This window comes from Sus scrofa, chromosome 5 (genome assembly GCF_000003025.6).
Source record: "Sus scrofa isolate TJ Tabasco breed Duroc chromosome 5, Sscrofa11.1, whole genome shotgun sequence".
NCBI classification, from domain to species: Eukaryota; Metazoa; Chordata; class Mammalia; order Artiodactyla; family Suidae; genus Sus; species Sus scrofa.
Genome location: NC_010447.5, coordinates 42274119 through 42287652, shown reverse-complemented (window position 1 = coordinate 42287652; position 13534 = coordinate 42274119). Strand labels below are relative to the sequence as shown.

At 41.3% G+C, this 13534-nt stretch overlaps 1 protein-coding gene across 4 annotated transcripts in view; it reads left to right on the top strand.

The window, feature by feature from the left end:
• Positions 1 to 13534, top strand: part of KIAA1551 (KIAA1551 ortholog) — a 36037-nt gene that overhangs the window by 11944 nt on the left and 10559 nt on the right. For 2 of the 4 annotated variants that reach the window (XM_005664007.3, NM_001243821.1), the window contains 1 exon segment: positions 3344 to 3408. The exons of the other annotated variants lie outside the window; for them this stretch is intronic. The gene's annotated coding sequence lies outside the window, so the exon portion shown is untranslated. 4 annotated transcript variants of the gene reach the window in all.

Genomic DNA, 13534 nt, shown 5'->3' with positions numbered 1-13534 from the left:
AGAGCCACAGCAGTGACAGTGCTGGATCCTTAACTCACAGAACCACAAGGCAACTCCTAGAATAATCTTTTTTTTTTTTTTGGTCTTTCTAGGGCCATACCCACTGCATATGGAGGTTCCCAGACTAGGGGTCAAATGGAATTGTAGCTGTTAGCCTATGCTGCAGTTACAGCAATGCTAGATCCTTAAGCCACTGAGCAAGGCCAGGGATCAAACCTGTGAACTCATGGATGCATGACAGGAACCCCAGAGTAATCTATTCTTGAAAGTCTATTCAAGGACTGATAATCTTAATTTCTCCTATGACTAAAGACACCAAAAGCCAAAGCTAACTCGGTTGAGTAAATCTTGATACGTTTGGAATTTCTCAGGAGTTTAAATAAGTATCCATAGCTTTTCCCATTGCAAATCACTTTCCAATGAAAAATACTAGCTTTCCTCAATTTAACCACATAAGTGGTTTTAAAAACACATTTAGATGTGTAACTAATGCTGTAAGGGAAAATCTAGTTTAAGGTACCACAAGAGGCCTCTCCCCTTCTGAGACAGCCCACATTCTAGTCTACGGGGTGTGCGTCTATCTAAATAAATCCACTTCTTAGCTACCACAAATTGGAACAGACTTTTTCAGGTATGAGAGAGTTTTTAAAGAAATGCTTACAGATGAAATGATGTGATGTTTGTGGTTGATACAAATGTGAAGGGAAGGGTGGAGACTTTCCCATCTACAAGTTTAAATAGGGCTTCTCTTTAACTTAGTGCTCAACAATTATGTATACCTTTTTAATAATTTAATTTTGTTGGCTGTACCCACAGTATATTGAATTTCCCAGGTCTGGGATCAAATCTAAGCTGCAGGCTCAGTGGTTAACGAACCCGACTAGTATCCATGAGGAAGCAGGTTTGATCCCTGGCCTTGCTCATTGGGTTAAGGATCTGGCGTTGCAATGAGCTGTGGTATAGATTGCAGATGGCCGCTTGGATCCCTCATTGCTGTGGCTGTGGCGTGGGCTGGTGGCTACAGCTCCAGTTTGACTCCTATATGCTCTGGGTGTGGCCCTAAAAAGACAAAACAACAGCAAAAAACAAATCTAAGCTGCAGCAGCGCCACATCCTTAACCCACTCTACCACAGTGGGAGCTCCAACTTTTATTCATTTGACATTGATCAAAGCCTGCTAGACAGTTGTCTAGATACATACCTTTTGGGTCGCCCTGAGACTGTATTTTTAAAATCCTCTATCATCTTGGCTTTTAATAGCATTATCTTTCGCTATAGTAATGTTAGAAGAGTTCCTTCATGGCTCAGCAGTTTTAAGAATCTGGCATCACTACTCTAGCTCTGGTTATAGCTATGGCATGGGTTTGATCCCTGGCCTGGGAACTTCTGCATGTGTGGCCAAAAATGAAAAAAAATACCGTTTTCTTTGATTAAATTAATGGTTACCCTTGCATATAAAATAATTCTTAATGTGGCCTAATTTTTCCTTGTATGTCTCTTTCTTACTATTTCATCTGACCCAATGTACCCCTGGCTATGGCAAACCATAATAGTGTTAGGTTTGTTGAAGGAGGAATGTATGAGGCCAAAATTAGTGCAGCAAGAAATTAACTGAAGCATCTGTGATTGGTGAGCTGAGCTCAAGATAGCATCAGCCCCGACTGTGAGGGGAAGTTAGTCTTATAGAGTCATGGTGGAAAACCTTGGCAAGGGTCTATGGTGGGAATTTGGGGCAAGGACAGTGAAAGGAAGGTTACTCATTTGGATTGTTTAATCCATTCACGTTTGTTTTTTTTGGCTGCACCCACAACACATGGAAGTTCCTGGTATAGGTGTTGAACCCTCAACACAGCAGCAGCCCCAGCCACAGCAGTAATAATGCCAGATCCTTAACCTGCTGCACCGCAAGAGAACTCCTAATCCTGTCACTTTTAATGTTGTTACTGATATAGTTGGATTCATATTTTCTGTTTGTACCTTTTGGTGGAGGGGCACTCCTGAGGCATATGGCGGTTCCCAGGCTAGGGATTGAATCTGAGCCACAGCTGCCTACACTGCAGCCACAGCAATGCAGGATCCCAGCCGCATCTGCAACCTACACCACAGCTCACAGCAATGCAGGATCCTTAACCCACTGAGCGAGGCCAGAGATCCAACCCGCAACCTCATGGTTCTTAGTTGAATTTGCTAACCACTGCACCACAACGGGAACTCCTGTTTGTGCTTTTTAAATTTTCTGTGTGTCATATCTTTTATACTCACCATTTTCTTTTGCATTAAATGAATGTTTTCTAATGTAGCATTTTAGCTTCTTTAATAATTTTTTCACTGTATATTTTTTAGTCATTTTATGGAGGCACACATTACTTTTTTTTTTTCTTTTAATGGTCACATTCACAGCATATGGAAGTTCCTGGGCCAGGGATTGAATCCCAGCTGCAGCATCTCAGGATCCTTAAACCTCACCTCTGCAGCAACCCGAGCCACTGCAGTCAAGATTCTTAACCGTGCCACAGAAGGAATTCCACATTAATTTAATTTAATTTTAATTTAATTTTACTTTGTTTTTGCTTCTTAGAGCCGCATTCGTGGCATGTGGAAGTTCCCAGGCTAGGGGTCAAATTGGAGCTGCAGCTGCTGGCCTACACCACAGCCACAGCAACACCATATCCGAGCTGCATCTGTGAAGTTTCCCACAGCTCAAGGCAATGTCGGATCCTTAACCCACTGAGCAAGGGCAGGGATTGAACCTGCATCCTCATGGATACCAGTTTCCACTGAGCCATGAGAGGAACTCTAAAAAAATTATTTTTATTTCTATCTTTAAAGATGTTAAGCATTTTTAAAATCTGACTTGTTATGCTTATGATTTTTAACCAAGTTAAAAGACTCACTGGTTGGTGGAGAGTTGACGAATATAAGTTATATGTTGCATTTTTTGCATAACAGCAGTCCTGGAATATGTGTTCCTCTGCTTGTGTGTGATTGACTTAATCCAGTAGGAAAAGGTTGCTACTGGAATAAAGGGAGGGGGAGTAAGATTTTAAATATAGAGATTTGATTCTGCATATGCAGATTGTATTTACAAGGATGTGTTTTAAAGATTTGGTGAGAGTAGGATGGCAGTGCTATTCTTTTTCCCTCGGAAATAAAAGCTGAGTAGGTGGAGCATGAGTCTGGGTTGCAGAGAAGAGGTTTTAGAGAATGGAAAAGTGAAATGACGGACTTTAATAAAATAACAGTTTTAACAAAATAAACTATGATTTTTGGGCACTGTTGAGTTTGACGTTTGTGTCTATGAAGTAGACTCAGCTTGTTGACATGTGTGATTTGTTTTCCTCAGAAAACTTTGGCTACTCCTGTGCAGATAAGGGGATTTTTAAGTTGAGCCTAATTGGAGTTTGCCCGGTAAGTGCCATGGCTGTCACAGGTGAGGGGTGGTAAGAGGATGTGGTGGGGATTTGGAGGCAAAAGAGACCATGGAAATAATAGACCATGGAAATCCTGTCTGTGGTAATCACCAGTACAGTGAATTGCCAGTTCATTGGGTCTAGGAATATATCATATCCAAAGGTTGAGATTGCAGATAGGAAAAATGTCAGAAAACTTTTAACTTCTTCCTTTTAATTTAGGTAGTTCAAGGTTGATTTTCTAGGCTTCAGTTTTCTGTGCCAGCAAAGGAGGAGGATGCATGGAAAACCCCAGTTACTCATGAAGTGCATTCTCTTCTTCCTACCAGTAGCCTCTGTATTAGTCCCCAGAGGTTCCCTAACAAAATAACCACAGCTTCGGTAACTTAAATGACTAGTTTCTTAGAGTTTGAGGGTCTGGAAGTCTACGATCAAGGTGTTCGGTTTCTCTTGAGGTCTCTGTCCTTGGCTTGCAGACAGCTAGCTATTTTCTCTTTGTCACCTCATGGGGTCTTTCTGGTATGAGCATACAACTGGTATCTCTTAGAAGGATATTAATCCTATTGGATTGAGGCATTCCTCCCCTGCCCCATGACCTATGCAACTTAAATTGCCTCCTTAATTAAAGGCCCTGTCTCCAAATATAGTCATTGGAATTTTCCAATTTCCTAATTGTGTTTTGGGGGAGACACAATTCAGTCTGTAACAGCTTCCCACAATCCAAGCTCACATAAGGATTAGGGGGAAGGAGTTTCCATTGTGGCTCAGGGTTACGAACCCAACTAGTATCCATGAGAACGCAGGTTCGATCCTTGCCCTCGCTCAGTAGGTTACGGATCCGGCATTGCCATGAGCTATGGTATAGGTCGCAGATGCTGCCCAGATCCCAAGTGGCTGTGGCATAGGCTGGCACCTGAACCTCCAGTTAAACCCCTAGCCTGGGAACTTCCATTTGCTGTGCCTGCAGCCCTAAAAAGCAAAAAAACAAACAACAAAAAAACAAAACAAAACAAACAACTAAGGGGATTAATGGGAAATTATCATTAACTATTGTAGCCCTTCCTTTTATATTTGTATTACACTTCTACCTGATAAGTTGTCTTCTTAAGGAGAAGGCATGTGAAGAATGAATATACTGAGGCATATGGAGGTTCCCAGGCCTAGGAGTCCAATTGGAGCTACAGCTGCCGGCCTACATCTCAGCCACATCAATGCAGGATCCAGCCCTGTTTTCAACCTACACCACAGCTCATGGAGTGCTGGATCCTTAACCCACTGATCCGAAGCCAGGGATTGAACCTGCAACCTCATGGTTCCTAGTCAGATTCGTTTCCACTGCACCACGGTGGGAACTCCCTTGGGACCTGTTTTTAAACCAAAATGTTGATGCTGTCTTGCTGGATAAGGTTCATCTGGCTTCCTGACAAATTAAGTGCTCAAAGAGTAGACAGTTTCTTTACCACCTCGCTCAAATGACAGGTTAGGATAAAGCAGTCACCAGTGGTTTCGTCGACTTTGCACGAAAGGAAAAAGAAATAGCAGAGAAATAGAAAGCAAAGACGTCTGTGAAAATGCAGAATGAAAGTTAAACCACTTGAGACCAAAGTGCTTGAAATGAACCAAGTCCATGCGTTCACAGTGGAAAAGTCCATTTGGCCCAGGAGACCAGTCTCCTGGAGGAGGCACGCAGCCAGGTCCAGATTACTGCAGAATTGCAAGCAGTGAGGTGAAGACTGTCTTTTTACAAAGAGATGAAGTTATAGCAAGACTTCTATCCAAATGACAGTCCAGCATACCTGTATTTACAGCCTCCAAGACCAGATGTTCAGTTTGGGAAGAGGAGAGTTCCTTTTTTTTTTTGGTCTTTCTCTGTCATTTTAGGGTTAGGGGTCCAATTGGAGCTGTAGCCACTGGCCTACACCAGAGCCACAGTAATGCTGGATCCGATCTGTGTCTGCAACCTACATCACAGCTTATGGCAAGCCAGATCCTTAACCCACTGAGCAAGGCAGGGATCGAACCTGCATCCTCATGGGTGCCAGTCAGGTTGTTAACCACTGAGCCACAACGGGAACTCCAGGGAGAGAGTTTCTAATGCCAGCCTTGTCACCTTAGGTCACCTGGCAAGATATCCCTAAGATGAGGGCCTCTTCCTACCAGCATGCACAGATCTTGGTTCAGGTGCAGCAGTGATTAAAATGAAACCTTCTAAGGCATGGAGTCAATCTCCAGTCAAGGCTTTATTCCATGCTTGACACCAGGCCTCAAAAGGCTGCCACTTTTTGTTTTTGGGGTTTTTTTGGCTTCACCTGCAGCCTGTGGAAGTTCCCAGGCCAGGGATTGAACCCGTGTCACAGCAGTGACCTGAGTTGCTGCAGTGACAATGTTGGGTCCTTCACCAACTGCCCCACAAGAGAACTCTTTTTGTTTTTATAAGCAAATACCTAAGTTAAACGTATATAAAGCACAAGAATCACATCAAGAAATAACAACACACACCTTCAGTGTTAGTTTGAGTATACTATGACCCATAATTTATATATCTACAGATTTTTTTGCATTTTCTACATATCCTCTAGCAATAGTTTTTATATTTTTCTTTCCTAATTCTTATACTTTCTAGGATTTCCAGTGCAACAATGAATAGATGGGGGGTGATGGTGGCATTTTTGTCTAAACTATTCGTTGTTATTAATAAGGCCATTCTAGGTAGTTCCAGTTGTGGCTCAGTGGGTTAGGAATCTGGCTAGTATCCATGAGTTACGCAGTTTCAGTCCCTGGCCTTGCTTGGTGTGTTAAGGATCCAATGTTGCCACAAACTGCAGCAAAGGTTGCAGATGGAGTTTGGATCCCACCCACATTGTTGTGGCTATGCGTAGGCTGGGGTGTGGCCCTAAAAAGAAAAAAAGGAAAAAAAAATAATGCTGTTCTAAATTTATTAATTTGACCATTTATCAAAATTAAGGAAATTTCTATTCTTGGTTTGGTATAATAGTCCTTTTTGATTGAATTTTATCAAAAGTTCTTAAATGTATTGAAATGATCATAGGATTTTTTTCCCTTTTTTTGGCCATACCTGTGGCACATGGACATTCACAGGCCAAGGATTGACTGTTAACCTGACTGTAATCTACTGTGCCACAGCTGTGGCAACGCTGAATCCTCAACCCACTGTGCCACAGTGGGAACTCTATATGCTTTTTAAAATAATTATAATTACTTTCATTCATTTTCAAATGACAAACTCTGTATTCCTGAAAGAAACTCAATTTGAGCATGATGTTATCCTTTTCATGTATTAACCCCATTTGATTTGCTAACATTTTGTGTAGGACTTTTCAGGTTTGTTTCTGAGAGAGATTGCCTTCATTGTCCTTTTCAGCTTTGGTCTGGTAGCCTCAGTAAATAAGCTGTGTACTATCCTGTCTTTTAACCTAAAGACACTTACTGTATTTCTTCCATAAATGGTAGAATAGTCCAGTAAAGCCACATAGGTCTCGTGGTACATTTCTTTGTGAAAAGATACTTAATTACAAATGTAATTTTTTTTTCTGCTTTTTTTTTTAAGGGCCGCATTCATTTCCACTGTGCCACCACGGGAACTCCCAAATGTAATTTCTTTTTTTTTTTGTCTTTTTGTCTTTTTGCCATTTCTTGGGCCGCTCCCGCGGCATATGGAGGTTCCCAGGCTAGGGGTTGAATCGGAGCTGTAGCCACTGGCCTACGCCAGAGCCACAGCAACGCTGGATCCGAGCCGCGTCTGTGACCTACACCACAGCTCACGGCAATGCCGGATCCTTAACCCACTGAGCAAGGGCAGGGATCGAACCCGCAACCTCATGGTTCCTAGTCGGATTCGTTAACCACTGCGCCACGACGGGAACGCCCCAAATGTAATTTCTTTAAAAAAAAATAAAGTATTTTTATTACAACAGCTCTGATTAGGGTATTTTTTTTTTTTCTTGGAAATTTTTCTGTGCCACCTAAAATTTAAATTTATTGAAACAGGAGTTCCCCTCGTGGTGCAGTAGAAACCAGTCTGACTAGAAACCATGAAGCTGTGGGTTCCATCCCTGGCCTTGCTCAGTGGGTTAAGGATCCCACGTTGCTGTGAGCTGTGGTGTAGGTTGCAGATGTGGCTCAGATGTAGCATTGCTGGGGCTGTGGTGTAGACTGGCAGCTGTAGGTCTGATTAGACTCCTAGCCTGGGAACCTCCATATGTTGCAGGTGTGGCCCTAAGAAGCAAAAAAAGAAAAAGAAATTTATTGAAATATTTACTCAAAATAATCATTTTAATGTCTGTAGGGTCTACTAATAGACTCTGTTCCCAGTATATCATTTTTATTTTTTTTCTTTAAATGGGCTGTGTTACCAGAGGCTTATTGTTTATTTATTTAGTTTTTAAAATTCTTTACCAACTCATGACATGCTTAATCGCTATACTTTTATTCATTGTTTGGTTTATTTCACTCTTCTTTTCCCTTAGATTAACTTTTTACTCTTAACTCCATATATAAATGTAGAGTGTGTTTCTAAGTATTTTTTTTTTGGCTGGCATATTCTGGGGCTAGTCATCCAAGCTGGTGCACTGACAATGGATCCTTAACCCACTGTGCTGCAAGAAATCTTCCTCTGGGTCTTTTTTTATGTTATAAATTATTTCCAAGTCTTATGAAAACATGGGGATGGTAGCCTGTTAATGGATTGAATTGTGTGTAAGTCTCCCCCTTCCTCTCCTCCCTATTCATACCTTAAAGCTCTAGCCTCCAGTGTGACCACACGTGGAAATGGGGCCTTTAGGGAGCTAATTCAGGTTAAATGAGGTCATATGGGTGGGGCTGTGATCCAGTTGGACTGGTATCATAGTTAGAGCAAGAAACAGCAGAGCTCACTGCATTCTTGGGGCAGGTACCATGCCTTTGGCATAGTAAAGTTCCTGGGCCAGGGACCAAACCAAACCACAGCTGTAACACGATCCACAGCAGTGAAAAGTCCAGCATCCTTAACCCACTGAGCTACAGGGGAACTCACAGTAAGGCAGAAAAATAACTCAGGCACTCAGTGTAGGAGCATGGGTTTCAATGCATTCTTTGATATGGCTATTGATTAATATTTCTGGCTTATGGGCTCCAGAAAGTAACATCCTCATAGGCCTTGTTTACTATAGGGAGTGTGTCTACCTCCATTCTCAGTTTACAAGAAGCAAAGGGCAAAGAAACCATGAGACTTGGGGGACATGTCCACCCCTAAGACTGCTATTGGACAAGGACTGATATAGGTAATTGGGCAAGGCTAATGGGAGAAATCCAAATATTTCTGGAGCTCACGTTGGTACCCCCATCTTTAAGGGATAAAAACCTCTGTAAAAACCCCCACCGCCCAGCTGTCCTAAGAGCTATTTGTTTTCCTGTAATAAAGACTTTGCTTGCTGGCTGCCTGTGTGTTCCAGAAGCTCATTCTTGAGCTACATGAACAAGAACCCAGATTTTGGTAACATCTTTCTGGCATCACCAGGAACTCAACTGCATTCTTTTTTTTTTTTTTTTTTAAGGAGTTTTCCCTGTTATTTTCTTCCTTTCTTTTTTTTTTTTTTTTTTTTTTTTTTTGTCTTTTTTGCTATTTCTTTGGGCCGCTCCTGCGGCATATGGAGGTTCCCAGGCTAGGGGTCAAATCGGAGCTGTAGTTGCCAGCCTACGCCAGAGCCACAGCAACGCAGGATCTGAGCCACGTCTGCAACCTACACCACAGCTCACGGCAATGCCGGATCGTTAACCCACTGAGCAAGGGCAGGGACCGAACCCGCAACCTCATGGTTCCTAGTCGGATTCGTTAACCACTGCGCCACGATGGGAACTCTTTTTTTTTTTTTTTTTTTGGTTTTCTTTTTGTCTCTAGGGCCACCCCCATGGCATTTGGAGGTTCCCAGGCTAGGGGCTGAATCGGACCTGTAGCCACTAGCCTACGCCAGAGCCACAGGCCAAACTACATCTTTGACCTATACTAGAGCTTATGCCAACACTGGATCCTTAATCCACTGAATGAGGCCAGGGACCAAACGTGTATCCTCATAGATGCTAGTCTGGTTCATTAACCACTGAGCTGCAGTGGGAACTCCTTCCCTGTTATTTTCAAGATTAATTCCACTGTGGATTAATCTGAATTATTTTAATCCTTCAAAAATGAGATTTACTTCTCTCCTAGTTATAATGTCATTAAAAATTCCATGTACATTTGGGATGAATATGTATCTGCAATTGTGTGCTATTAATATGTTTAAGTTAAATTTGTTTATTATTATGGTTATAGATTTGTTCATTTTTAGCGATATCAGTATACCATTGGTGTAAGTGTAATTATTTTTGAAAAGTAATTTGTCACTACTTACACAAATAGTTTTAATGTCCTTTGACATTGTTTTCACTTGTAGGAATTTCCAGAAACATATAGCACATCTATAAAAGCATAAATACAAGAATGCTTAGCATAGGGTAATTTAAAAATTATGTGTGGAGTTCCCGTTGTGGCGCAGTGGTTAACGAATCTGACTAGGAACCATGAGGTTGTGGGTTCGGTCCCTGCCCTTGCTCAGTGGGTTAATGATCCGGCATTGCCATGAGCTGTGGTGTAGGTCGCAGACGCGGCTCGGATCCTGCGTTGCTGTGGCTCTGGCGTAGGCTCCTAGCCTGGGAACCTCCATATGCCGCGGGAGCAGCCCAAGAAATGGCAAAAAGACAAAAAAAAAAAAGAAACAATGTTGGGTAAAAAGGATAAAAAAGTAAACTGCATTTAAAAAAAAAAAAATTATGTGTGCACAAACATAAGAAAACCCAATATCAGTCCAAAGAGGAATGGCTAAATTGTGATAAACCTATAAAGTGGAAGGTTATGCAGTGAGATCGATATATGTAGATCAGAAATGATAAGGTGTCCTAAGTATGGTATAATGAAAATTAGGCAAACTGTTAACAGCATATTTTGTAGAATTCTGTTGGTCTTTGGAGTTCCTGTTGTTGCACAGAAGAAACAAATCTGACTAGTAACCAAGAGGTCCAAGGTTTGATCCCTTGTCATGAGCTGGGGTGTATATGGCAGACTCTGCTCAGATCCTGCATAGCTGTGGCTGTGACATAGGACAGCAGCTGTAGCACCAATGCAACCCCTAGCCTGGAAACTTACATATGCCACAGGTGTGACCCCAGGAAAAAAAAGCAAGAAAAAAGAATTCTGTTTGTCTTAATAGATAAGGATTAAATGGGTTTTTTTGTTTGGGGTGGGGGCAGGGTTTGCTGCATCCACATTAAGCAGAAGTTCCCTGTAGCATGGGTGGGCCAAGGATCCAGCCCACGTTACAGCAGTGACCCAAGCCACAACAGTGATAATGCCAGGTCCTTAAACCCACTAGGCCATCAGGAAACACCTGTTTTAGTGTTTTTTACGTAGAGAAATTTTCTGAAAGAAAAGGTAACAGTCAATACCCTTAGGAAGTTAGACATTAGAGATGGCGATAGTAAGAGTTTTTTTAGCATATACTTGATTTTTTTTTTAAATAATGATTTTATTTTCTCCATTATCACTGATTTAGTTTTCTGTCAATTTTCTACTATACAGCAAAGGTGACCCAGTCACACATACATGTATGCATTCTTTTTTCTCACATTATCATGCTCCATCACAAGTGACCATAGTTCCCAGTGCTATACAGCAGGATACCATTGCTTATCCATTGCAAAGACAGTAGTTTGCATCTACTGACCCCAAATTCCCACTCCCTCCCTCTTGGCAACAACAAGTCTGCTCTCCAAGTCCATGATTTTCTTTTCTGTGGAAAGGTTCCTTTGTGCCATATATTAGATTCCATACATAAGTGAAATCATATGGTATTTGTCTTTCTCTTTTTGACCCACTGCACTTAGTATGAGTCTCTACTTCCCTCCATGTTGCTACAAATGGCATTTTGTTTTTTAATGGCTGAGTGGTATTCTATTATGTATGTATGTATGTGTATATATATATATATATACACACACATCTTCTTAATCCATTCATTTGTTGATCGACATTTCGGTTGTTTCCATGTCTTGGCAATTATGAATTGTGCTGCACTGAACATACGGGCGCATGTGTCTTTTTCAAGGAAAGTTTTATACAGATATATGCCCAAGAATGGGACTGCTGGGGCACATGGTAGTTCTATATTTAGTTGTCTAAGCTACCTCCATACTGTTTTCCATAGTGGTTGTACCAATTTACATTCCCACCAACAGTGCACACCCTTTTCTACACCCCCTCCAACATTTGTTATCTGTGGACTTAATAATGATGGCCATTCTGACTGGTGTGAGGTGTTAACTCATAGTAGTTTTGATTTGCATTTCTCTAATAATCAGTGATGTTGAGCATTTTTTCATGTGCTTGTTGACCATCTGTATATCTTCTTTGGAGAAATGTCTATTCAGGTCTTTTGCCCATTTTTCAATTGGGTTGTTGGCTTTTTTGCTCTTCAGTTGTATAAGTTGTTTGTATATTTTAGAGATGAAGCCCTTGTTAGCTGCATTGTTTGAAACTATTTTCTTCCATTCTCTAAATTGTCTTTTTGGGTTTATAGTTTTCTTTGCTGTGCAAAAGCTTGTCAGTTTCATTAGGTGCCATTTGTTTGATTTTGCTTTTATTTCTGTTGCCTTGGGAGACTGACCTGAGAAAACATTTGTAACGTTGATGTCAGACAGCATTTGCCTATGTTCTCCTCTAGGAGTTTGATGGTGTCTTGTTTTTCGTTTTAAGTCTTTAAGCCATTTTGAGTTTATTTTTGTGCATGATGTGAGGGTGTGTTCCAATTTCATTGATTTACATGCAGCTATCGAGTTTTCCCAGCACCACCTGCTGAAGATTGTCTTTTTCACATTTTATTTCTTCCTTTGTTGAAGATTAGTTGACAGTGGGTGTCTTGGTTTATTTCTGGGTTTTCTATTCTGCTCCATTGATCTGTATGTCTGTTTTGGTACCAGTACCACGCTCTCTTGCTGACTGTGGCTTTGTAATATTGCCTGAAGTCTGGGAGAGTTAAGCCTCGTGCTTGGTTTTTGTTCCTCAGGATTACTTCAGCAATTCTGGGTCTTTTTGTGGTTCCATATAAATTTTTGGATTGTTTGTTCTAGTTCTGTGAAAAATGTCACGGGCAATTTGATAGGAATTGCATTGAATTCTATAGATTGTTTTGGGTAGTATGGCCATTTTTACAATATTGATTTTTCCCATCCAGGAGCATGGAATATCTTTTTATTTCTTTGAATCCTCTTTAATTTCCTTGATTAACATTTTATAGTTCTCAGCATATAAGTCTTTCACCTCCTTGGTCAGGTGTATTCCCAGGTATTTGATTTTTTTGGGGTGTGATATGTTTTTTTTTTTCAATCGCGTTTTTAGGTCTGCACTTTCGGCATATGGGGTTGAATTGGAGTTGCAGCCACCAGCCTAAACAACAGCCGCAGCAACTCGGGATCTGAGCCACATCTGCGACCTATGCCACAGCTCATGGCAATGTCTTAACTCACTGAGCTCGGCCAGGGATTGAACCTGTGACCTCATGGACACTGGTCAGGTTGGTTACCACTGAGCCACAACAGGAACTCCAATGCTCGATTTTTTTTTTATTTATTTAATTTTTTTTCTTTCAGTTGGCATGATTTAGTTAAATAGCTAGGTAAAATAAAAGCAGAAAGTAGGCGCAGTGGTTAACAAATCCTACTAGGAACCATGAGGTTGCAGGTTCGATCCCTGGCTCAGTGGGTTAAGGATCCAGCATCGCGGTGAGCTGTGGTGTAGGTTGCAGATGCGGCTCGGATCCCGAGTTGCTGTGGCTCTGGTGTAGACTGGTGGCTCCGATTAGATCCCTAGCCTGGGGACCTCCATATGCCAAGGGAGCAGCCCTAGAAAAGGCAAAAAGACAAAAAAAAAAAAAAAAAAAAAGGCAGAAAGTAGTTGCCTTGTTAGTGTAACAAAATACTAACTGTATGAAATCCTGTTAAGCACCATAGAAAATTTTATTGTCATTTGCCATATTTATTGTAACATCTTCCTTTCTTCCTTTACTGTTCTTCTTACCCAAATTAAAGATGAGGCTATA